This window comes from Cavia porcellus, unplaced genomic scaffold (genome assembly GCF_034190915.1).
Source record: "Cavia porcellus strain 051 isolate PalLab524CR breed Dunkin Hartley unplaced genomic scaffold, mCavPor4.1 scaffold_23, whole genome shotgun sequence".
NCBI lineage: Eukaryota > Metazoa > Chordata > Mammalia > Rodentia > Caviidae > Cavia > Cavia porcellus.
The window spans coordinates 58,514,947-58,541,170 of record NW_026947506.1 but is presented as its reverse complement, the minus strand read 5'-3'; positions in this window follow the sequence as shown (position 1 = coordinate 58,541,170).

Here is a 26,224-nt window from a genome sequence, read left to right as displayed (position 1 = left end):
TTGCAAGCATCTGTAGCGAATGTTTACACAGCCTGTTTCTGTTCTTGAGGGCCTCCCGTGCCACACCATCAGGGAGTTACTAAGCGCACATTTACTGAGCGCTTAGCATGTGCCCTGTGGGGAAAGATAACAAAGAAATGGACCATCGTGTGCCGGCCCAGAAGGTGGATTACAGATCTTTAACGGGTGGATGGCAGTCAAAGATTCCTGAGTTCCTCTTTCCATCCTGTGTGGGAATTCTGGCTACAAGTCCAGAGAGTTGGAGGAAAAGCCATAAAGTAAGTCGAATGGGAAGATCACAGTTTGGAGACTCAGAAGACCCAATGTCAGATCAGAGCAAACCCTGTCACTGTACCACTGGAAAGACCCTGTTCCAGGCAGCATGGTGGCACATATCTGAGGCTCCAGCACTCAGGAGACTCAGGCTGAGCCCAAGCTGAGACACTGATCATGATCCTAAAAATAAATTAAAAAATAAAAACCCCAAGGACTGGGATGTGATAAACGCCTTAGTGCAATGACCCTATGCTCAGTCCTCAGCACCAAAAGAAAAAATCAGATGGAGGATAGGATTTTCTCTTTTATCCCTGAGATATGCCAGATTGGAAGATGATACTATAATTTAAATATCATGCATCCTTTCCCAAAGTGACATTGAAGTTTAATGCTTGTGATGAGATATTAAGAAATGGGACCAGGTAGGATCTTTGAAAGGTGATCAGGGTTCTCCAGATGGGCAGTGGTCATCTCCAAAAGGGGTCTGCTGTCACACTCCCTGTCTCTAGCCTAAGAATCCTGCCAGCAATAGGACCAATAGGCCCCTCAACCTTGGACCAGAAATATGGGCCACAATAAGCCTCTTTTCCTGTAGCTTACTCAAGCTCTTAGTGACAGACAAGGGACTGAGACAGCATTGTACATAAGATAAGTGAGCCTGCAGCACTCACTGTGACCTCAAGTGAGACAGATGACTGGGTCCCTGCCACACCGGGCTGGAGCAGTCCTCCGCACAAGAGGGCTGCTGAGCAAAGGGTTAGTGTTTAGAAAAGCAAAGGAGAACTCAGACTATGGTGGAAAGCTCAATCCAAAAAGAAACAGGCGAGCTAAACTTTGTGAGCATGCCCAGATTATTCTTCCTGACTACCATTCGTAAAGCCTTCTGCTTTCATGAGAAGGTGGCTCCTAAACTGTCACCTAAATGGAAATATCAGGAGAGAAAAGCAAGCTGAAAATACCAAAGTGTGTGAAAATACTCTTGAAAACTGCAAAATGTTATGTACTTTTTATGCTTTCATTCAAAGCACCTATATTTATTGAGCACTTACAATTTGCTCAGCCCTGTCAGTATATTCCAGGAAAATTAGACTGAGTGAGACTTTGTTTCCTTCCTTAAGATTATGGTCTAGGAGCAGAATGAAACTGAAAATTACAGTACAGTCATCTCTCCTTATCTGTTATTTTGCTGTTCATTATAATTCCAGTCAACCATAGTACAAAAATATTAAATGGAGAACTCCAGAAATAATTAAAAAGTGTTCAGTTGTGAATATTTCTTTTTTTTTTTTTTTCTTTTTCGTTTTTATCGGTACTAGGGATCAAACTCACAACTGCCTGCTTGCAAGGCAGGCGCTTATGCCGCTGAGCTAAATCCCCAGCCCCAGTTGTGAATATTTCCAAATAGCACATAGAAGTCCTAGATTCCACCCTGACTTGGTCTTTGTATCTGTGCTGTATACACTACCATCCTGTGAGTTACTTAGTAGCTCTCTGAATTATCAGATCAACTGTTGCAATGTCACTGTACTTGTGTTCAAGACACTCATTCCCCACAGCCCTCTCTGTTACCAGTTGATTTCTTGATGGCAGCCATTCTTTTCAGAGTGAGGTGAAATCTCAATGCTATTTTAATTTGCATTTCTCAAATGACCAGTGATGGTGAACATTTCTTCATGTATTTATTTTCCATTTGTATATCTTTATCTGAGAAATACGTGTTCATCTCAGATTCCCATTTTTGGAGTGGGTCTTTGAATTTGGGGGGCTTGATGTTTTTCAGTTCTTTGTATGTTCAGATATAAGTTCTTTGTCTGAGGGACTGCTGGTTAAAATTCTTTCCCATTGTGTGGATTTTCGTTTCACTCTGTTGGTGATTTCTCTTGAAGTGCAAAAGCTTCTTAATAAGATGAAATCCCAGTTGTTGATTCTTTGAAGTACTTCCCATGCAGTTTGTGTTTTGTTCATGAACTATTTGCCTACCCCTATGTCTCCAGATTTCTACCTACCTTATCTTCCAGTAGATTTAGTGTTTCTGTTTTAATATTTATATTTTTGATCCATTTTGACTTTGGTGTATGATGGTAGGAGTGTAGATTTGTGCAGCCACTGTGGAAATCAGTATGGAGAGTCCCCAAAAAATTAGCATTGGAAGTTCCATTCAATCCAGCTATTCCCCTCCTGGATATTTTCCCAGAAAAACTGAAAAGGTCATGTCACAGTGATATATGTGCACCCATGTTTATAGCAGCACAATTTGTAATAGCTAAATCTTGGAAACAACCAAAAGTGCCCATCAATTGCAGGATGTATGAAAAAGATGTAGTATTTTTATACGATGGAGTATTACTCAGTTTTTAAAAGGATGATCTTGAGGCTTTTGTAGGTAAATGGAGGCAACTTGAGACTATCCTCATAAGTGAAATAAATCAGACGCACATTTATAAATATCATATTGTGTCTCTAGTGTAAAAAACAAAAAACTGAAAGAGTAATAAGATCCAAAATGTATAATAAATATTGTAATACAAAAAGGAAAGAACGTGCTCAAAAAGAAAGAACAACTTGTAGGTATACACTTATAACTGTAGGTATATTTAAGTGTGCAAGATAGATAACCACACTACTAAGTTTTGGATAGTTCATCAAACAGAATAGTTTGTGCTGTCATTGTTTGGTTGTCTGTTCATGTTTTTAATGCTTTGATTTTGTAACTTAAACAACTACTTCTAATATGTAATATATCAACTATTGATGATTTCTGAAAAAAACAGACACTCTTGTTTTACTTAATAATAGCCTCAAGCCACAATACTGATTTTGCAATTTAAGTATACAAAAAAGAGTCATATAAAGTGCCTCCTTCAAATATTATCTCACATAATCAAAAGAAGGAGAGCAATACAACACGCTGTTTAGGAGACTGGTCACACAACTTTATTACAGCACACTGTTGTCGTTTTATTTTATTATTAGCTATTTCCATTAATTTCACATCATATCTAAGTTACAAATTAAACTCTGTGGTAGGTACGCATGTATAGAAAATAGTTTGCACGTACAGAGTTCAGAACATCTGTGGTTCCAAGAATCTTGGGACACAGTCTCTATAGACAAGGGAAGCCTGCTGTCTACTACAACAAGTGTGCTAGGGAATCAAATCTGCAGTGTAACAATAATGCAGGTAAGGGTGACTCACTGAGAGAGTAGCCAGGTAAAGCTTCTTGGGGAAACGACATTAGTTGTTAAGACCTAAAGAACATAAAGGAGCTAGGTAATAAGAGAAAGCAGGGGATAGAATGGCCTTCAAGACAGAATAATATCCACCTAGGAGAGCCACAAAGTTAAAGGATGCGACATTTCAGCAACTGAGTGCCACCCTGTATGAGAAAGCAAACATCTCAATACTGTTGAGAATAATCAGAGAAGTAAATAAAACAATATGGTGTGTGTAAGAGGAGGAAAATTGAGTGTAAGGATGATATAGATGACTACTGCATGATTTCTTAAAGATGTCAAGCAAGGAGGGAATCTTTTAAACTTACTTGAAAAATTCTAGGTTTTTTTAAGTTGGGTTATTTAAGAAAGTGTGTGTGTCTGTGGTGAGTGTGTGTGTGTGAGTGTTGTAGTCCGGGGTTATTACACAGAGAACTTTCAGGTCAGGACATGGAGTTTATAATATTTTTATAATGGTCACTGAAAGTTAACACAGGAAAATGCAGGAAATCTATCCACAACACCAATGACATAGATTATATAAGTCAAGAGCCTAAACCCCACGGCAATGTCCCACATGAGTCCAGATAAAAACCCAGAGCTCAGGACAGTGCCTCCACGAGTCCAACTGGAAGTCCAGGGCCCACAAGGGCTCACGCCAGTCTCTTTTACAGATTCATGCCGGGAAGACCCAAGGGTCAGCGGTGGAAGCCAGAAAGTCTATGCCAGCAGGATGAAGGAGCTGTGCTAGTGGGATGAGGGTCCTACACTGGAGCCGAGAAGTCACACTCACAACAAAGAGCGGGGCTGTCCTGAAAGGAACCACAGCTGTCCTCAGCGACACGGAGGCCCGAGCTCCTCCGACGACAAGCACAGTCGGGAACATGCCAGGAAGCAGCGTGAGGAGTTCACCCTGGAGACCAGGCAGCACATGTCTTCCCCTCCGGAGCCAGGAAGCAATGCTCGATGTGAAGACCAAAGCTTCTCCAGGAGAACCAACAGCTCAAACAGCAACTCGTAGGAGAACCAACAATGCCTCCATAACGCCTCAATCCCTCTCCACACCTCTCCTTCTCCACCTATTTATCCTGGCAACCCTCCTCAGGTGGAGCATCTTCTCTCAATGCATGCTGATGTAATCCAGCTGGCGTTAAGTTGACCACTAGTTATCAAACCATAACAGTGGGCACATGCTATAAATGAAATCTGGATACCTGCATAGCAAAATGTTAACAGTGTGGCTGCAATCTCACTGGTGGGAGTGCAGATTCCCTCTTTCTGCTTATCTTTATTTTCTATCACAAATATCATTTTTATACAATAACCAATGAAACGGACCCAGTTCCAAAAGATTTCTATGCAAGTTACTCCTTGAAGGGGTTGAGATTTCTTATATAAAGTGGCTGGCTCCGGCAATCAATAATCAGATTGCACAGACTCAGACTCAGACTCGATGGCCCTAGTTCTGCTTCTCCCTCGTTTCAATTATGATCTTCCGAATTGATCCTAGACGAGGATAGGGAAGGGCAAACTCCCTGGTTTCCACTCACAGAATTCATTCTATTGCAAGCTCAGGAAGGAGGATGAGTTTCCCTTTCAATCATTCATATTCACTCAACAGAGGTTATGAGGCAGGCCCTATCTTGTGTGCTGAGACAGGTAGGAACAAAACTTGACCTCACGTAACCTACTGAAGCCCGGATCTACATAAGACCCATGCTATGCACCTACAGAGAAGACATATCCTGGAAGCACTGTGCTCCATTTGGTTTCTTATGAGTTTGCACCATTAAACATGTCTAGGTCAACTCATGTTATTCTTTTTAGACATGTAAATGCATGTTTCTTATTTAACATAAATACTACATATATACTGTCAAAGTGCACACATTCTACTGAACTTTGCATCTTTTATTTAAACGCATATCTTGAAGGCTATAGGAGCGAACAATTTATTTTGCACATTAGCAAATATAAATACATTCTTAGAAATGAAATGTACATTTGTGATTTTGATAAACACTGCTAAATTGCTCCCTATAAACATTGTTCTAATTTGCTCTCTGCTCGTTACCCACTGTCCAGTACCCTCCCTAACCCAGCATGGTATCAAACTCTTGATCTTTGCCCAACCATTAGGTTAAAAATGGTATCTCATTTTCATTTTCATTTGCATTTCTATTGTGAGTACAGAATGTGCTCAAATGGGATTAAAGAGCTATTTTTGCTAAACGCTTGTTTACTGCCACCAGACACAATCTCTTTAAGAGACAAGGACTGCAGACATTCCCAGAAAGGAAAAAAAAAAAAAAAAAAAAAAAAAAAGCCACGCACCAGCAGGCAGTATCAATCTGTTATCAACCACTACTGGGAAGCAATTGACTGTACTTCCCACCTATAACCTGAGCCTTTAAAAGCAGCTTTCTGGACCATAGCAGAGAAATCAGCAAAGAAGGAAACCAGGGTATGATTGCTTGCTCTATGCCAGGCGCCGCCGTTACACACTCTCACTCAGTCTTCCCCATACTTTTAAGTCCACGAGGCTCGGAGAAAGCTAGTGCTTGCTGAAGCTCACATAGATTATAAGTGGCAGAGGAAAAATTGAGCCCAGTTTTATACTCCAACACTCAGACGCCTTCTGCTACACAGACACTTTTATACAGTGCACAAGGCTGCCTCTACTAGACCAGGACACCCTCCACCAATTAAATACCAATGTTGATGCTCAAGTCCCCTACTGCTGTCATTATATATAAAATGTCCCCCAAAAGTAGCACCTGCTTGGAAGGTGATTGGATGGTGGGGGGGCTATACCTATAAGTGGAGTCATCCACAGGCGAGTTCAATAACTGATGTACTGTTAGGAGGTGAAGGCTTGTTGGAGGTGATCACTGGGGGTTTGATCTGGCAGGGTGTATTTTTGTCAAGTCCTCTCCCCGCTCTTCCCTCTCTCTGTCTCTGTCTGTCTCTCTCTTTCCTGGCTGTCATAGGTGAAATGGCTTTCCTCCACTCTACTTTTCTACCATGCTGTTTCTGCTTTGGAGCCAGCAGACCATGGACTATAAAATCATGAGCCAAAATAAGCCTCTCCTCCTTAATGTTCATGGGTGTCAGATATTCTGTCCCAGCCATGGGAAAGTAACTAAGACATTTATACAAGACGAGTACTATTGACATAGAAGCTATGTACGTCTTTCCATGTACTTTAGAGCATCTCCAGATTACCTATAAGGCCTAATGCAGTGGAAATACTATGTGAATACTGACACTATGATGTTTAAAGATGACAAGGAAAAGTCTGTACATGCTCAGTACGGCTGCAGTGTTTTTCTGAATATTTTCTATGCCATGTTGGCAAGACGCACAGTTGTAGAACCCACAAATTTGCAGAAATGACTGTATACTATAACCCTGCTTGTCTACAGAGATTAATGGTGGCCTTGGTAAGATCTTTTTATGATGCTGGCTTCCCTTAAGATTCAACTTCCCATTAACTTATAGCATCATTGAAGACATTCATATCACCTGCACCAGGAATTGCTCAGAGATTTAAAACTTGTTAATAAGATCTCACCAATGAAAAATCAAAAGGCTAAAAATAAGTATATGTATTACAGATTTGAATCACCAAACTCCACAAGCTAGAGGATTTCCTAGATGACATGTTGGTGACTTACCTTAGGAATGGAGTTCACCAACTGTCTAGAGCAGTATCTTGAGGGAACCAAGTTTAACAACCATGAGCTCCAAATAAGAATTCTGGCCAATGACGCTTCATGGCTTCTGTTGTAGTCAGGGGTTGTGCACAGAGAACAATTAGAATCGGGACATGGAGTTTATAATATTATTTTTATGATGGTCACCGGGAGTTAACACAAGAAAATGCAGGAAATCTATCCGCAACACCAAAGACATGGAATATTTAGTCAAGGGCCCAAATCCCACAGCAGTGTCCTCATGAGTCCAGATAAAAACCCAGTGATGGCTCATGACAGTGCCTCCCACGAGTCAAACTGGAGGTCCAGAGCCCACAGGAAGGACTCACCCAGTCTCTTTTACAGATCTGTGCTGGGAAAGCCCAAAAGTCAGTGGTGGAAGTCAGAAAGGCCATGCCAGTGGGGTAAAGGAGCTGTGCTGGTGAGATGAGGGTTCTATGCTGGAGCGGGGAAGTCACATTCACAACAAAGACCAGGCTGTCCTGCAAGGCACCACAGCCATCCTCAGCAACACGGAGGCCCCGAGCTCCTCCGATGACGAGCACACTCAGGTACATGCCAGGAAGCCAGCATGACGAGTTCATCCTGGAGACCAAGCAACACAGGTCTTCCCCTCCGGAGCCAGGAAGCAATGCTCAATATGAGGACCAAGGCTTCTCCAAGAGAACCAAGGGCTCAAACAGCAACTCATAGGAGAACCCACAATGCCTCAACGCAATGCAACAGCACATCAATGCATTAACAACCTCCTTCTCATCCTCCATCTATTTATGCTGGCAACTTTCCTCAGGTGGAGCAATTTCGCTCAGTGCCATGCTGATGTAATCCAACTGGCATTAAGTTGACCACCAGTTCTTAATCCATAACAGCTTCACATCAGAGTTCTGGCATAAATCTGATACAAAACAATTAGAAAAGAATCTCTTACACCAGCCTCTGGGCAATGAGTATTTGGAGATTTGTTCAAGCAAATTTCCTCTTCTGGTAGGAGGGAATAAAGAGTCAATGAAAAGAAACATTCTTCTGAGAGATGATATATTTCAAAGAATTTATAAAGGAGAACTTTCAAGTCCTCCCTCCTGGCACAATGGCCTGCTACCGGGCCACAATAAGATAATTACAGAAATTGGAAAAAAGGGTGTAGAAACTTTTTATAGTAATTTGACAGAGTAATTTTACATCTGTTGAATCTAATAACAAAAAAAATTCAGGACTTGTAAGAAAAATTAATAAAAGCCATTAAAGTGAAGAAGTATTTTGACATGTGACAAGTGTTCACACCACAGGGGACATAATTACTCAAAATAAGGAAGTCCAAACACCCTATTGCAGACTGAAGGACTTCCAGAATCCCTGCACACCCAGGAGTACATGATGCAGGCATTCTCTGGTGGATCAGGACCACCATCTGCCACAATTCCTCCCCAAAATGTCTTTGGTAAAACTGGAAGCCACCATGAGGATGATCATCACATCACTGCTGCTACTAGAAGTTATCCTAAAAATGTGCACAATGGCTTCTTTGGAGAGAGTGTCTATTCATCATCTTAAGAGGGGGCTGAACAAAAAGCCTCTGAGAAAATAATTGAGGAATTATGTCACATACTACAGAAATCTGTATCCAAAACATTAGGGCAGCCAAATTCCAGAGTGCGGTTCAGAATTCCTAAGAATATGCTAAGTGAAATAAACCAGACACAAAAGGCAGGGGCTGTCCGACTCTGCATGCAGGGGCTAGGAGGAGGGCTGCACAGGGAGCTATTGTTTTCTGGGGACAGAGTTTCTATTTGGGATGATGATACATTTCTAGAAATGCGTCATGGCGATGCCTGTAAAACATTGTGAATGTATTTAACTGGTGTACATTTTTACCATCATAAATGAATGAGAATTTCTAAGGTACTCTCTGAGTACTGATGACCTATTAGAAATAAAATATAAAAATGCCTATGGGGCCATCCCTTCTGAGTTCAGTTACTGTGCTTACAAACAAGAACCATGCTTGCATGCTCTGAGGTGGGAGCCACATTAACCAAAGAAAAAAGGCAGTGAGAGCATCTAGCAGCCTTAACAGTCCTGTGATTCTGTGTCGCTTGACATTTCCCACTGGTCATCTGCACCTTATTGAAACGTTCTTCACTCCTGTGTAAAATCTGTCTCTTTGTTGACCAGACGAGCCGATTCAGTAGCTCAGATTCAGCTGGGTGGGAGCCAATCTTTATCTGAAGCCTCTAAATACTCCACATATTGCTGAGGAGGGACTTGCTCAATTCCATTTTTCATTTAAGATCTCTAAATGAAAGCTTCCTTTTACCAACTCTCCAAACAAGGTCTAAAAATTTCAGCGGGTTTGTACACTTCTAGGACTCCTACCTCTTTTGCCATCTCTCCAGTTCATTGTTAGCTTAGGTGTCCTTCGAGCATCCTGCTGTGTTTGGATAGCTTTTGAATTAATTCCCCAAAAGCTTCTGTGCTGGAAGCTTTGTACCTATGGTAGTGGTGGAACCTTTAAAAGATGAGACTTCATACAAGGTAACTAGATTATACAGGGTCCACCTTATGCACGAATTAATGGCTAGTCTGTTAGAGGGAATCCAGTCTGTCAGGAGTGATTAGTTTTTTGAGAGAGCAAATTGTTATAAAGTATGGTCACCCCATCCACTTTGCCCTTCTATATATACTCATGTCCCTTCCTGCTTCTCCATCATGTCATGATTACAGCCAGCAACCCTCACCAGACGCTGGCACCATGCTGATTAGAACATCTGGGCACTAGAATTATGAGCCAAACAAAATAAACATCTTTAGTTTATGAGTTACATATCCTTGGATATTTTGTTACAGTCACATAAAACAATGAGATATTGTATTGTACATCAGTTTCTTTTTGCTTGTGTGCGATCTCTCCTTAAAACCCCATCCATCCTAACTCTTTCTCACCATCATATTGGTCTTTTCCTCCCCAGCCTGAAGCCCATTTTTCTGACTGGTTACTGGATTTCCACAAACATTTTGAGCTCAGCATGATCAAACATCTCTCACCTTTGCCCCAGACCCGAAGGAGTTCCCCTCCCCATGTTAGGTATTTCTGCAAATGACACTACCACCTGATCTCCCAGTAACCCAAGCTTGGGAGCTCCCTTTCACTTCCTTTCTCTCTGTTGTCAAGCCCCTGATTTCCCATCCCCTGTCTCTATACACCTTGGAAAGATGACTCCTCGGTCCATCTGAAGTGTCAGAAACCAGAGCATTGGTTGATCTTTCTCTGCAACATTAAAACATCATAGTTGCAAGGTTTTCAAACCATCATAAGTCAAAAGTCAGTGGAAGAGCAGATTTAAAAAGCTTGGACTTTCCTGGAATTCAACAAAGGCACCCAGAAACTGAAGGAGACACCTTACCTTTCTGCTGACCCTAAAGATGTTGCCATTCATGATGAAGAGGTGGTAGCAACTTTGCTACCTTCTCCGGCATCTTGCGATAGAAATCAGCACTAGTATGAGGCAAGGATGGAGGAGCTGAGTGGAGACTGTCAGACTGGAGGGGGCGGTTCTCCAGTCTCATCTTATACTGAGCCTCATTTATGTACCAAGTGCTATGCTTGAACCTAAAGATGAAGAACTAAGCCACATCCTTTAAGAAATTTCCAGACCTACTAGCTATGGTAGCCTGTGCCTATAATCTCAGCACTCTGGGAGACTGAGGCAGGAGGATAGCAAATTCTAGCCCAGTCGGGGCAACTTAGCAACTTTTCAAGATCCTGTCTCAAAATTTAAAAAAAGGACTGTGGATGTAGCTCAGTGTGAAGGCTCTGGGTTTAATTCTCAGTACCATAGGAGGAAAAAAGAAAAGCAAAGAAATTCCTAAGCCCAGGGAAAGACATAAAACACAGAGTGATGTTGCTTCACTAGAAATCTAAGTTGGGCTGGAAGAAGAATGTCCAGCCCTGCACTTGGGTGCAGCAGTGGAGACGTGAATGGTTTTCCAGAGTCTCCTAAGTCTCCTCTGAGGTTTATGCTGGGACTTAATAGAGAATAGAAGAGGACCTCAGAGGAGAAAGGCCTTCTAGAAAGAACCACACTTGCAGACTTTGATGGCAAAAGGGGATTGAAGTTTTTTTTAGGAAACAGTTAGTGTTGCAGCATGGCTATGAAGAGAGATGGCAGGAAATAAGGTTAGTGAAGTCATGGAGGTCAGGACCACACAAAACTTGGAACAGCAAGCTGAGCCAGACCCTTGACCTTTGGGACCTCTCAGGCCAGGATTAGAAATCGGGAACCATGAAAGCTTGCAGGTGGATGTCAGTTTACACATTGCCTAATCCAATGCTCCCCTTTCAAAGGCCAGGAATTCCTCAGGGCCTCTGATGACCCTGGCACATTACATCGTATTATGCCATGAAAACCCCACACACAGTCTTTGAAAGGAGCGCACCGTGTAAGAAACTCAGTGATGAGGCAGGGCTGGGGCTGCTCCTTGGCATGTGCGCCTGGGCAGCCCTCTTGAAAACTGGCCTGAAGCAAGAAACCATTTGCAGAAAGAATAGACTGCACAAAGACTTAATGGGGAAAAATAAACACCTTTCAAAGGCAAGCCTGCCTGTGAGTCATCCCTAGCCAAATGTGCCAAACCAGAATGTGCTAACCATACCTAACATCCTAAAATCCCCATCAGGTGCCTTAGTCATTAACAGGGACAAGTGGCCAAATATGTAACCACTGGCCTCACATTTTGAAAGGGTCACTCCACTGCTTTTTGTTTGTGTGTTTATTTTAGAAGCCACAAAAGGGGTTCTGGGAACAGTGTGCGATTGTGCAGGCATAAGGAGCTTCAACTAATTAGGCAGCGTCCAGAGGGGATGATAAAGCACTAACTTTAGATCGGGCCGGCGTGAGGTTTGAATGACAGCTTATTCACTTAGCGTGTGTGACTGAGTAAGTGTTTCTTGCCTCTCTGCACCTCTCTAAATTGTCTGGCACTTTACCAGGCACCAAAGATATCTCTAGGTTCCCTTGCCACCTGCATAACCCATGGGAACGTTTGCAAAAATAGCCACAATAATCTACCTTCTTGAATCTTGCTCCATTTTGACATTGACTCTGGGCTTTGCCAGGTGATTCATTTGGAGACATGACACATAGCACATGTGGCACAAGCAGAAACTTGAAGAATGTGCACTAAAGTTTCCCTTTTGTTACACTTGGGAATCCTGTCACCACCGCCACATGAATGAGCCCGGGCAAGCCTCTTGGGTAATGACAGACACATGGCCGGGCCACCTTATTGCTCCAGCTGAGATGGAGCCAACACCAAATAAGAGAAAGTGGCCGTTTGAGGACAGCTGGCTTCCCCCAGGCCAATGTGCTCAGAGAGCCACACAGCCAAGCCACAGCATAACAAGGAGTAACAAATGCTTGTTATTTTGAGGCCCTAAGGTTGGGGCGGTTTGTTATACAGTAAATGCACTTACATGTTCGTGGTTCCTGGTCTGCCGCTCCTTACTCAACATAAACCAGTATGGTAATAGAAAGATGGCAACTCTGAAAGGGGAAGACAGCAAGGTCACTCTCATGGGTTTTTTAAATCACATATCTTTCAAATACATCAAGTCAAGTGCCAACACTTAACCTCATTATATTCACCACAAAACACAGCACATTATTTTCTTTGTGTTGTTCTGTTCCCAACATATGAAACATAAAGATTATTCTCTTCAATTATTCTCCTCCTCCCATTATTACCCAAGCCTTTCAACTGATCTACAGCACCAGCCTTTTTTTTTTTTTATTTTGAGACAAGGCCTCTCTAAGTCACTGGGCTTGAACTCGTCCTGATCCTCCTGCCTCAGCCTTCCAGAGTGCTGGGATCACAAGAGTATGACATCGTGACCAGCTCCTTGCAGTTTTTACTTCTTCCTCTACTGGCTATATAGAGTCAGTGACTGAGACCTGTCAACTGGACCTCTTGAATCCTACCAGCTCCTTTTACTCACTTCCTCCTCATTCCTTTCTGTGCTGTAGAAATCTCCCATTCTGCCTTCCCAAGCTATTCAGGGCATTGATCCTTTTCCCGTGCACCCACCACCCAAGCCAGCAACCACCTTATTGAAAACTCAACGTGTATGTAGTCTGGTGCCGAGACATTTTAACACAGCTCTAAGCCCTTTCTGAGCAGCCTCTCCCCACGGTCTTCACACATCCAACACATCCCCATCACACTTAGAAGTTCCCAGCGCATCCCAAGCTGCTTCAGGCCGGGCGTCTTTGTACAGATACAGAATATCTCTCTGCTGTGTTCCCTTTCTGAGTTTCTATTCACTATGGGTCTCCACCCCAAGTCACCTCCTACATGAAACACCCTCCCACACTACCCCAGGAGAAGTCTGCCCATCATGCTTAGCAGGCTATTATAATGTTACTATTTTGTTATGTTATCAGGTTACTATTTGTTCTTCTCTCCTCCTCCCAAAACCATGCTCTGACTTCCATAATGCAACATCCAGAACATTACCTAGTATATAATAAGCATTTAAAAGAAAAATTTTGTGTAAGGAATGAAATGATAGGACTCTCACCTTTTCTCTTACAGTGACAAAGCTTCGTGCATCTGTCATTGAAAGATGTACAATACAAAGAAGCTCATTTTACAGATTCTTTTACATGATAGCTACCATGAAAATGTATAAAATCAGCCTAGTGAGGTAGTGCATGCCTGTAATCCCAGCACTTTGGAAGTTGAGGCAGAAGAATTGCTGTGAGCTCCAGGCCAGCCTGGGCTACCCAGGGAGTTCCAGGTCAGTCTCCATATAGCAAGATCTTGGGGGGGGGGGACTGAAAAATAGTGTATAAAATCTTCTGTTTGGAATGGATGCTTTTTAATATTAGTGCCCCATGGCAAATCGTGATGGCTGCTCCTGTAAGAGAAGGTATACCTGCAACCCAAGGAAGCTGCTGAGATGAGCTTGAATGACTCCCACAGAAAACCTCATATTCTGATCAACGTTCTGATAAAAGACAGTATTAAGAGATCTGACAATGAGCAGCAGATTCTAAATTCAGAAAACGCCATAAATCTGTGGGAAGCTGACGCAAGAGGATCACAGGTTTCAAGCCCAGCCTGGGCAATTTAGCAACTTAGTCAGATTCTATCTTAAAATTTTTAAAAATGTTTTAAAGGTTTGGAGTTGTAGTTCAGTCAAAAGGTTCAATCCCCAGTACAAAAAAAAAAAAAAAAAAAACCAAAAAAAATAAAATAAAATAAAATAAAAACAACAACCAAAAAAATCCACCTGTGGAAGCACCACATAGAACGTCCTGAATTCCCTTTCAGTGGGGTACATGCTGGGTGAAACCACAAGCATCAAAGATAATCCAAGTGTGGTAGTACATGCCTATAATCCCAGTACTCGGCAGGCTGAGGCAGGAGGATCACTGAAAGTTTGAGGCCAGTTTGGGGTACATACTGCATTCAAGATCAGCCTCTGACTTCTCTTTCTGCATCTTTAAAATAAGAAGTTGGACCAAATTATTCCACAGCTTCATTAAATTCCATAATCCCACATGTCTGCGTCTCTGAAAGTGATTCCTAAATCTGCCAGCAAATCAGCATTATGTGGAAAGTTTCACAGACCCTTGGCTTCCCATGCCTCCTTCTCTGAAACTGTGATTTTATGACTTGAAGAGATACTTGAGAACATAACTGTTTTGAAAAGCCCCAACAGGTGATTCTGACAGGAAGCCCAGCTTAGGAGCCTAGCCACTGTATAGAAACTTCATCTGCTATTTTTTTCTAGTTACATCTTCTACCTACAGGATAATGTTTCCCACTGGGACTTTGTCTCCAATTTCATGACAATGCTTGGGGGAAACACAGGGTCCACTTTACATACACAGTCATCACCTCAGGGCTACTTTCCTGGAGCACAACAGGTGTTCATGTGTGGAAATCCCTCTACAGTCTCCTCTCCAGCATCTGCATTATCACCACTTGAAGCAAGTGATTTGATATAATCATGAGCAAAATAGTTCCTCTTTAGCCCAGCAGAGCAGAGCCTGCCTGGCAAGCATGAGGTGCTGAGTTCAATACCTGATACCAAAAAAAGTTTCCTATGAATAGGTTAGCTTTTTTAAATGAAAACCAGAAAATAGATCATGTCTTGTGTACACAATGACAGCCAGTCCTTGGGAACACTCCTATGACCAGTTCATTGTGATGACGCTATTTCCTGTCACAAGATGCTAATTTTTACAGCCTCTCTGATAGCTGTGAGATCTATCACTGCAACGAAACTTTAAAGCCAGATAATTGGTACACCCCTGGGAAATGATTTTTTCATCCTTGATAAAAAAAAATAAAAAATAAAAAGAATCCCTCTAGCCGCCCAGATCCTTGCTGCTGCTTCTTTGAATGCAAAGGACTATGGCATCGATTTGGGGATCACAAGGCATTAAACATCAAACCCAAATGCCCATCATACCCATAGCTGGCAAAGTAGAAAAATCTTGGACCTTGATAGCACTGGGGAGCCACAGCTCCAACCACATAACAATGGACTTCTGGTTATGTGATTAAATTAAGAATATTTTTTATTCAAGCCACTATGAGTCTTGTTGTTTATTACCATAACCAAAAATACATCTCATGCAAATTCATCTCCAGTAAGGGTTTAGTATCATCTGTAGGTGGAGAGGAGGCGAGCTTGAGACCAGCATCCCACCCAAAAGAGGGGAAGAGAGGAGAGGAGTCAGAAAATAGCTGTCACCAAGGGGAGCCAGTTCAAGAACTGCTTGAAGCATGAGTCAAGGCTGACGAGAATACGTAGGGCAGTGCGGCTTTCAAGTTCAGCCTGAGCAACTTAGTAACTTAGAGAAATTCCATCTCACATAATAATAAATAAATAGAGCTGTGGGTATAGCTCAGGTGCAAGACCCCGAGCTGAATCCCCAGTACCACAAAAAGTAAAATAATAAGATAAATCAGAGGGAGTCAAAAATAGCAAGAGGCACCCGACTGTTCCTCACACTCACCGTGAAGGCTCTGTCTTGGTCCCCCGTCCTGCGCTGTGGCTCCACCTCTATGCAATGCTACCCACTCTGGCTCCAAGGACTGCTCTTGGCCACTGGTGCCTGAGCCACTTCAGTGGTCCCTACAAATAAGCCGAAGCGACACCCTGGGACTCTGGAAGCTATGCTAAAATAAGATTCTCACATCTGGAACTGGTTTCTAGAAAACATTAAGAAACTCAACACACACTGTCTCCCATCTCACTCGTGCGCACTCTCTCTCTTTCTCTCCTCTTATGCTAACACTTAACAAAATTAAAAAGACCCTCTGGGTGTATAGCACATTGGCACATCAAAGTCCCTGAAGGAAAATATTTGAATTTTTTCCATCTATTTCCCTCTCCCGTCCTTTATGCTTCTCAATGGGAAGAAAGGTAGAGCTTACATTTTATGTCAACACAAAAGGCCTCCGTTTGTGTGCATTACTTATTAAAGTATTCAGCGATTCAGTGTCGAGGTATGTATTATACATACTTTTTTCTAGGCCATTATCAGCTTTCTTACAACACTATTATTCTTCAGCCCAGCTAATGCTCCTGTCAAAGATTTAGCAACAAGCATGGAAAATGTCAAACAGTAGGGAAGAAACCTGGCTGCTTCCACAGCTGCACAGAAAGTCGAGTTGTCTTTTATGGGGAAAGCAGCATAATTCCACCCGGAACGCCAGCGGATGTTTTATCGGGGCGCAGGGTGGCGGGATGGTTTATTTGTTTTCCTCCACACACCTGAGTCCATCTTCTCTGAATAAGTTCCCTTTCTTCTCTTGCCAATATACTTAATAAAATAGGGCCTGTGTTGTGAGCATTCCGCCCTCCTCCCCGGGAGGTGCCTGGCTCAGATTGTGACAGAAATCAGCAGAGAGAGTGGTCCTGCCCTGTCTGCAGAGCGGTGTGATAAGATTTAAGGAGCACTAAAGGGCTCCTCGGGAGAAAAATATTTTCCCAACCTGTTTACCACTGTGCCTGAAATTACAGCCCCTCTCTTTGAAGGCACTGAGGGCCTCCATTAAAATGCAAATATGGTAGGTGAGTTATTTTATCAAACTATCACATTTTAGCTTGAACCAGTTTACGACTTAATCCAAAATCCGGAAGTGATGGGAACCAAGGCATTCGGTTTGGATGTGACTGAAGAGGATACAAAGGTTTAAAACATACCACCTAAGACCAAGCCCAGCAGCCAGAACCAGAGCTTATGCACACAGGCAGATGCTCTAGATGGTCCTAGCTGGGCAGCAGACAGGTCCATGCAGCTGAGAAGTGGTCATTCTTACACTGCAAAGATGAATTCAAGCCAAGTACAGCAGTGCATCCCTGGAATGCCAGCTGGTTAGGAGGCTGAGGTAGGATAATAGCAAGTTTGAGGCCAGACTGGGCAACTTAGCAAGAGACCTTGTCTCAAAACAAAAAAAAAAAAAAAAAAAAAAAAAAAATTTTAAATAGATAAATAAAATAAAAAGGACCAGAAATGTAGTCTAGTACTCAAAGGAAAAAAAAAGATCAATTCAAGGAAGTGTCAATGTGCAAAAAGAGGAAATGAAAGGCTTTTTCCTCCTGCAGGAATTAGCACACTCGTTTTCTTCCCTGTCTAAGCCTGTTCAGGGCTTTTCTAACGTCCTCTGCCCCCAGCAGTTTCAGAGGCAGCATGGATCCTATGATCGACTCTACTATTCTTCTCCAGTCTTTCCGGTTCCTCTCCACTCTCACCGTTTGAAGTTAGCTGTGGCCACAGGACTGACTTTGGCAATGCAGTGCAAGCAAAGTCACGCACACTGCTTCCGGCACAGTGCCTTAAGCACTGCTCGTCTGCTGGGGCGAACTGTGAACCAAAGTATGCTTGAAATAAAGTTGCTTCAAGGTCAAAGCAAGTGGCAGACACAGAGAAGAGCCAGAAAGCTCTTCAACCTACAGGGAGGCTGAGCAGGAACCAACAGCCTCGTGTTAGTGTAATCGCTTGAATGAAGTCTCACATATGAGGCTGCGTCACTTCCCATAAATAGCAGCTCATGAAATCTCACCAGCTTCTCTCCATTACTATACACTCACCCTGCAAATATGTGCTGAGCTCCTACCATGTGCCATGTAACAGCACAGGTGCCAGAGATTTAGTAAAAAAGGTAAAAACAAGGTGCTTGGGCTTGCGAAGGTCCCATTCTAGCCAAGGAGAAAAGGCTACCAACCAAAGTTACTAGTTTAGGAGTGGGTTTGGTTAAGCAGAGAAAAAATCCAAATAATCACAATTTAAGCAAATCAGAAGTCTAATTTTCACCACATAGAATAAGTCTAGGAATCATCAGTCCAAAACACATAGGGTGACTCGGGTACCTGGACTTCTCCTGTCTTTCTGATCTGCCATACTTAAGATGCAGTTTTCCTCTTCCAGAGCACCTAACATTCCAAAACGGTTGCCATGGTGCCATTCATTTTACTCACATTCTAGCAAAAAGAGAGAGAGAGAGGGAAAGGAGATAAGGACTATCTCTGTACTGGCTCAGGCCCTCTTAAAGAGCTTACCCTGAAGCCCTAGCTCATAGGTAGCATATATAATTTACTGGCTACTCCTACAAGGGAGGCTGAAAGGGAATTATTATCCCATTTGGATGCATTGTGGGTCCAAAGAAAATTGAGTTCTGCTGATAGAAGTGGGGGGGGGTAGGCATTGATTTGTCAGGTAATAAGAAGGAGAATGGCTGGTGATAAGAGCTTTGAGGGAAGAAGTGTGATTAAAAATGAAGAAGGTACCGCATAACCTAGGGCAAGGAAGAAAGGCCTTTCTTTTTGGGCTGCTCCTTCCAGCAGACCTCACATATTAAATTAGGTTGCACCTCCTCTACATCACCATCCTGGGGACCATGTTTTCAGCACATGAACCTTTTGGGGAGATGAACTAGAACCAAGCCACCGCTTCAAGGAACAGTAAGTGTCCTCAGTGAGCTGGAATGAAAGGAAGGAGGGTTAGGGTTAGAGTTAGGGGGCTGAAACTAGGCAGGCAGGGAGAAACTGAGTCACGGGGGGACTGGTGAACATGAGGCGTATGTGTTCCTTCCAAATGCACCAGAACCAAGCAAGGGGCTGAGAAGCTAGCAGTGTATGACATCTCCTGACATCTGTCTCCGCTGCTGTTGGGAGGTGGGACAGGAATGGTGCCAATCAGGAGGCTGCTTCTGATAGAGCTGACTGCATTCCATCCGTAGCATCGTAGACGCACAGAGCTAAGCCTGTGGCGGCCATGAACCATCACTGAACTTTACCAAACTTCCCTGCTTTGGTGGAGAGCTTTTCCCAGCAGAGCATCTCCAGACTCAACCAAGCTCAGGGCGAGTTGAGTTTATCCAGAATAGGAGTCTGTCCAAGAAAGCATGACTGCCGGGCGTGGGGAAAGCAGGATGGAAGGAAGATCATCAGAGTCTTTGGCTAATGAGTCAGTGAACTAAAGAGCCCTGGACTCTGCCCTTGAGTGCACAAACCCATAGCTTCATTTTAGCCAAGTGTGGGGAAAGACTGTGCCTGTAATCCCAGCATAGTGGGAAGAGGAAGCAGGAGGATGGCCAGGTAGGCTAATTAACAATTTAATGAGACCATATATCAAAATAAAAATAAAGAACCAGAGATGCAGTTCAGTGTGAAGGCCCTGGGTTCAATTCCCAGTACCAGGGGAAAAAGAAAAGTGGACAGTGAAAGCCAGAGGCTGGGAATGTGATGCCCACCCCAGTTGGCCTCTTCTTGTCTTCTACTGGGATCTCAGGCCTGCTCTCTGCCCTTCTCCCAGGTAGGTGGACACACAGCTGGACTACCTGCCTGGCACCTGGAGACCAACACCACATTGGTCCCATCCCTTGGGCACACTCAGCCGCGTACCCTGCTGCTCACTGTTGGGCCCTTGGTCCACCTTCGGTGGGCACAGACCGTGCCCCAGGCTGCCCAGTGTCTGGGAACAAACAGCAAACTGGCACCCAAGGGCTGACTGTGGTTCAAACCCAGGCTCTTCACTTTCATCCCAAGTCACCATGGCCATGCTTAACCTTTTTGTGCTCCGACTTCTTCATCTTTGAGAGGAAGGTGTCAATAAGATCTGCCTCATTGGGCTACTGTGAAAATCAAAAGAATCAGCCAAAAGCACTGGGACAGGACCCCGACTCACCCTAAAGCTCTGAAGCAAGCTATCCAGTGTTGTTACTTTTTTACTGGACTTCCTGCATTGCAAATTGAACGCACCCCCCCTCCACACACACACACCTTCCCTCCCTACCTGGCCCTAGTTTATCTACTTTCTCTAACTCATTTCAGATTTACTATTCATAATGCATAACCCACATCTTTCAACATGCCGCTCTGTTCTCTAATTGTTGGAATCACTCACTTTGGCACTTGAATCTACCCTAATTACTGTATGCTAATATATAAAAATCAGACCTTGCCCTAATTCTTCATGTGAGTGCCTTCGTTCTACTCCAGCTATCCTGGAAGTCTCCCGTAAGTCAGCCCTATGCCTCTCGTGCACTTTCTCGAGAGACAGAGCAGAGACACAGAATAGGGCTGGGCTAAGTACTTGAGGGCTGAAAGGAGGCTTTCCCTTCCAGAGTGACCTATGGAAATCTCCAAGCAAGCAGGGGCTACGCAAGCCTGGAGAGACTACGGGTCATGCATTTAAAAAGTCTCCAAAATCCTTCCAAGACATAGCCTGACTCACTCAAGACTAAAACCTACTACTAGAGCTGGATCTCTGGACCTCCTGGGGTCCGCTGAAGGGTTGCTATCCCTCAAAATAAATAGTTCCTCCAGGCCATTAGCCCCGGGCCTCCCCCACTATAGGGAGACAAAGGCTAAGCCAGCTCTGAAGCCTGCTGACACACCGCCCTCAGCTGACCCTGCCCTGTGGCTTTGGGGACTGACTGAGCCACAGGCAGCCCCACAAAAGACTTCAGCAGTGGAAGAGCAGTCCAGTTTGCCCATCACTTTGGACGCTCTGCACATCTGACACTCTTAGAATTCCAGGACCCAAAATCTACAGGCAGCTTCAGTTCAAGCCACGCTCTGCTGCTCACTCACAGCTGCCTGCTTTGAGGTTCTCCCATCCCTCTGGGTCTAGGTATCTTCACCTGGAAAGTGATAGTCATCTTTGCCCCTGATGCCCTGTTATGAGGATTAAAAGATTTTAAAAGGCCATAGTACTCAAGATAGTACCTGGCTGTAAGTGTTTATCAACAAGGTCTTTTTTATTGTGTAGTCATGCATTACATAACCCACTTTGGTCTACAGTAGACCATATTTATGATGGTGACCACATAAGATTATATCACCTACTGAACTCAAAACCATTTTAGTTGGTTTAAGCACACTGAATGAACAGAAAATCACTTAACAATGCATTTCTCAGAGCGGATCCCCCATGCTTAAGCAACATGAGACCACATTCTTTTGCACATGCAGTCAGCCAGGTGTGCCTTGTCCATCAGTCCTACCCTCTTCCCACTACCCAAGCCTAGAATTCCTCACTTTCTGGTTGGACTGTCTGGGAACTTCTACCCAACTTTTGATGCCTGAGTTTGTGTTTACTCCAAGCATTTCTAGGAAATTACATTTCTAGGAAATGTATAGAACCTGGGAAAATAAAAATAATGAAACACAGTTTTTCCTTTGAGGAGAGGAGTCTGCCATCTTTTTTTGTCTTTTTGAGACAGGGTCTCACTATGCAGTTCAGGCTGGGCTTGGGCTCATTTTGTAGCCCAGGCTGGTCTCAAATTTACAATGATCCACCTGCCTCAGCCTCCCAAATGCTGGGATTACAGAAGTGCACCACCAGGCCCAGCCTGCCATCTATTTTAATAATTAACTGAACATGTTTGTTTGTTTGTTTGTTGTAGTGCACTGGGGATTGAATTCAGGCCCTTTGCATTGAGACACATCCGTACTCTCTTTTTTCTTTTTAATTTACTTTTATTTTGAAATGGAGTCTTGCTAAGTTGCCCCCAGGCTGGCCTCCTGTCCAGCCTTCTAGTATGCTAGGATCACAGGTGTGTGCTACGATATAGGAGGTAGATGAGGCAGGGCTGGCTGGGGACAGAAGTGGCACCTGTCAAATATAAGATCCCAGCACCCTGTATGAGACACTTCTCACGGCTCCTGCAAAATGTGGGCCACATAAAAGAGATGAGACACATGAGGAACCCACTAGCATGATCCTGCCCTGTGGATGCAGGCTGCAATTTTATTCTTTCTTTTACCCTTTCCTCTATTTGGCCCAAGTCCACTCTACAGAGTTACTTTTTCCCTCACCCCTTCATCCCCCTTTTTTCAAGTTAACTTTTGGCACAGTTTTTGGCTTGTCTCGTCCAATTCTTTGTTCAAGGCAAGAAGGACCTGGACTACTTTTAGTGGATGAGCCACTTCTAAAGGAACTACCAATGACACCATCACACTGGCCTTTTTTATTTTAATTTGTATTCATACACTTTCACAATACATGACTACATCCATTACAGGGACTTGGTACAGGTCAAAACACACCTTAATTCTTTTCACTTCCACATTCCCCTCCATCTCTTGTTCCTCTTCCCATTTGCAAGAGATCTGTCACCCTGTTTCCTATCATCTGTCTTCTGTTTTGCTCTTTTATTTATTTATACTTTGCATTTCTCATATAAGAAAAACCATGCGGTACTTAAGCTGGTATGTGATAGTCTGGTATTTAACAGCTAGTGAGGCATCAAGAAAGTGCTGAGGGATCCTGGAAGATGGGACAGTTAACTCTGCCCAACGAGGCTAAGTGAGGCAAAACCGTATAGTTGAGTAAGATTCAGGGTCCCAGGAGAGGCACTTTACAATAGCAATTCTCAACATTCCCTTGAACTTGAATCTTCTAGAGGGCTTGCTAAAAATCCAGATTCCTAAGCCCCCAGACCAAGAGTTGCTGACTCAGTAGGTCTGGTTGGAAACCAAGAATTTGCCTTTCTAAGAAGTTCCTAGGAACTGCTGATGCTAGTGCTGGTCTGTGGGTCCCTCCTTGAGAACTGCTGCTTTGCAGGACTGAGGAGTAACAGGCAGGAAATAAGTATAAAGTCTTTGCTTAGGGCTTGAAGGTCTTGGTCTCTCAGTCTCTCACTGAGTGTGCACAGGTGCAGAGCTATGAAGTAACCCAGCCTTCCCACGGGAGTGCAGGTCATGTGGCACGTGCCTAGGCCAGTGAGCCGAGGTCAAACACGCCAGAAGAGGAAGTGGGAAGAGAGGAAGCAATTTCAGAGTGACGACATGGGGACAAACCTATACACTTGAAGAACCTTTGGGAGTTCATGGCCTGGAGAAGCCTGATCTGACTGTACTTCTAAAAAGTATTGCTTTGATGAAGCAAAAAGGACAAATTTTTGCCTAGACATTTAACTCCCACAAATCCACAGTGTTTTGGGAACTCTGATTTGTGGGGAACTTTTCCCTCGAATGCAAATCAGTCAGTTGGATGTTGTGCATGGATTCCATTCCCTTTCTACTACCCAAACCCAGAATTCCTGTTTCCGGTTGTGCTGTCTCTGAACTCCTACCCAACTTTTGATGCCAGCCTGCCTCAGCTTTAACATGCTTCATGCAGGGACTCTGCTCCCAGAAAGGGCTCTCCCTTCTTTGCTTGCCCTCATGGCTCAGTTTCCTGCCAGCCCACTTCTCAGGCTGTGGCAGAGTCCCCGAGAAAGTGTCAAGTCCTCTGTTCCTTGGCTCGTGCACACTGCTCCAGCAAGACAAGGGATTTGTGTCCCTTTCCTTCACATCTAGTGGGGCCTATGTTTCTCGCTGACCAATAGAACCTGATGGAACGGGCAGCCCAGAACTTCTGCGATCTGGCAGCTTCTACTCTCTCTGTCTTCAAAGCCAACTGCCATGTGAAAACCTGGATGGCCTGGAGACTACCACACCATTAGGAAGCCGAAGCCAGTCACATGGACAGGCAAGAGGAGGCGGCTTGGAATGGACAGACATGATACCTCAGCCTTCCTGGACCTTCCAGCCCAGCCCTCAATTGTCCCCAGCGGACACCATAGGGAAGAGAACTCAGCTGGCTCCAAAGCTGGAGGCATAATAAAATGTCGTTGTTGTAAAATCAATCAATCTACTGTTTTACCTTTGGGACGATGAGGCAGGAGGATCACAAGTTAGAGCCCAGTTTGGGCAATTTAGAGATTAGAGAAAGACACTGTATCAAAATGTAACAAAGCCAAAAAGGTGTAGTTTGATGAGAAGGCCATGTATTCAATCCCCAGTGCCCTCAACCTCCCCTTTAAAAAGTATAGGAAAGAAAAAACTACTGCTTCAGTATCAATGTGGGCGATAAAGTCAAACAGCAGGAGACTCCAGGCGGGAGACCAAGACTGATGCGTGAGATCAGAGGAGAACTGACCTGTGGGAGCTGGTACGGGTGCCCTGGAAAGAAGCAGGAAGAAGTGGGCAGCTCCCAGGGTGTAGGATTAAGCAGATCCCTGCAGGGCCACACAGAAGGACTCAGGGCTGCTCCAGCTGGCCAGACTCGATGCAGCCTGACGCCTAGGTAAAGGACCTCTACTAACTGAAAAATGAAGGCAGACCATAAAATAGATTCAGGAGGAGAGAACATCATAAATTCAATTTGCAATCATTTGGAGGCACGCCTGATATCTACTGGGCAGTTTGAAATACAGAGACAGAGCCGAGGAAGGAAGTCAAGGCTAGAGATGGAAGTCTATCACCTCTGTCCACAGGTCTAGGATGGAACAAAGACTGTGGACAAGATGCCAAAGGACACCAGCACACTCAAGGTTACTGTGACACAATTCACAATAGCTGAGCTATGGAACCAGCCTAGGTGCCCATCAACAGACAGATAGATAAAGAAAAACACGGTGTGTATTCACAAGGGAGTGTTACACTGCTATAAGGGAGAATGAAAGCTTGTCATTCGCAGGCAGATCAGTGGATAGAAGATCATCACACTGAGTGAGGTAAACCAGGCTCAGAGGTGTAAATATCACATGTTCTTCCTACTATGTGGAATCTAAAAAGATGAAAAGAAAGTAGAAGCAAATGGTGGGGGGCAAGTAATAGGGTGGATGGATAGGAGCAAAATAAACACATAGAAACCTCTTCCCTACCCCGAAATTAAAAACTAGGGGCAGCCAGAGCCAAGGGCATGATGAGGAGGGTTGCAAATCGTAAGCATGGCATGTGCATGTGCAGATCTGCCAAATGAAACTATTAATCTGTAAAACCAATTTTTAAAAGAAAAGCACAGGAAAACACAAGATGGACAAAGGAGAAAGAGTGAACCGAGGAAAGAGCCGGGACAGGAACTGACTCAGCTTTTAAAAACAGCTTAGTTTAAAAGACAAGAGAAAGGAGAATGAGAAAGAAGCACAGAAGACAAAACCATGGGATTTAGAAGAGATTTTGACAGAATCATGGTGCTATCTCTGTTGTCGGTAAGAGCTTGAGTTTGAATGAATCACCCCCCCAAATTCAAGTGTGGAAACTTAGCTCCCAGTGCAGCAGTGTTGGGAGGGAAATCCTGTCAAGTCCTTAGGTCACAACAAGTCTCTCTGTGTCTGTCTGTGTCTGTGTCTGTGTCTGTGTCTGTGTCTGTGTCTGTGTCTGTGTCTGTGTCTGTGTCTGTATCTGTGTCTCTGTCTCTGTCTGTGTCTGTGTCTGTCTGTGTCTGTGTCTGTGTCTGTGTCTGTGTCTGTCTGTCTGTCTGTCGGCCTCTCTCTCTCTCTCTCTTTCTCTTCCTGTTTCTTTCTCTCTGTCACTCTCTTGCCACATGTAGAAGCAGGATAAGAGCTCACAGCACAAACTGAGGCTGGTGCCTTGACCTTGCACTCCCCTGGGACTATAAAAAATGAATTTCTGCTCCATATAAATTACCCAGTCTGCAGGCTTCTGTTACAGCAGCAAGGGTGGACTAAGTGTATCTTCGGAAGCCCAAAGCAGCTGTCTTTCTCAGGTT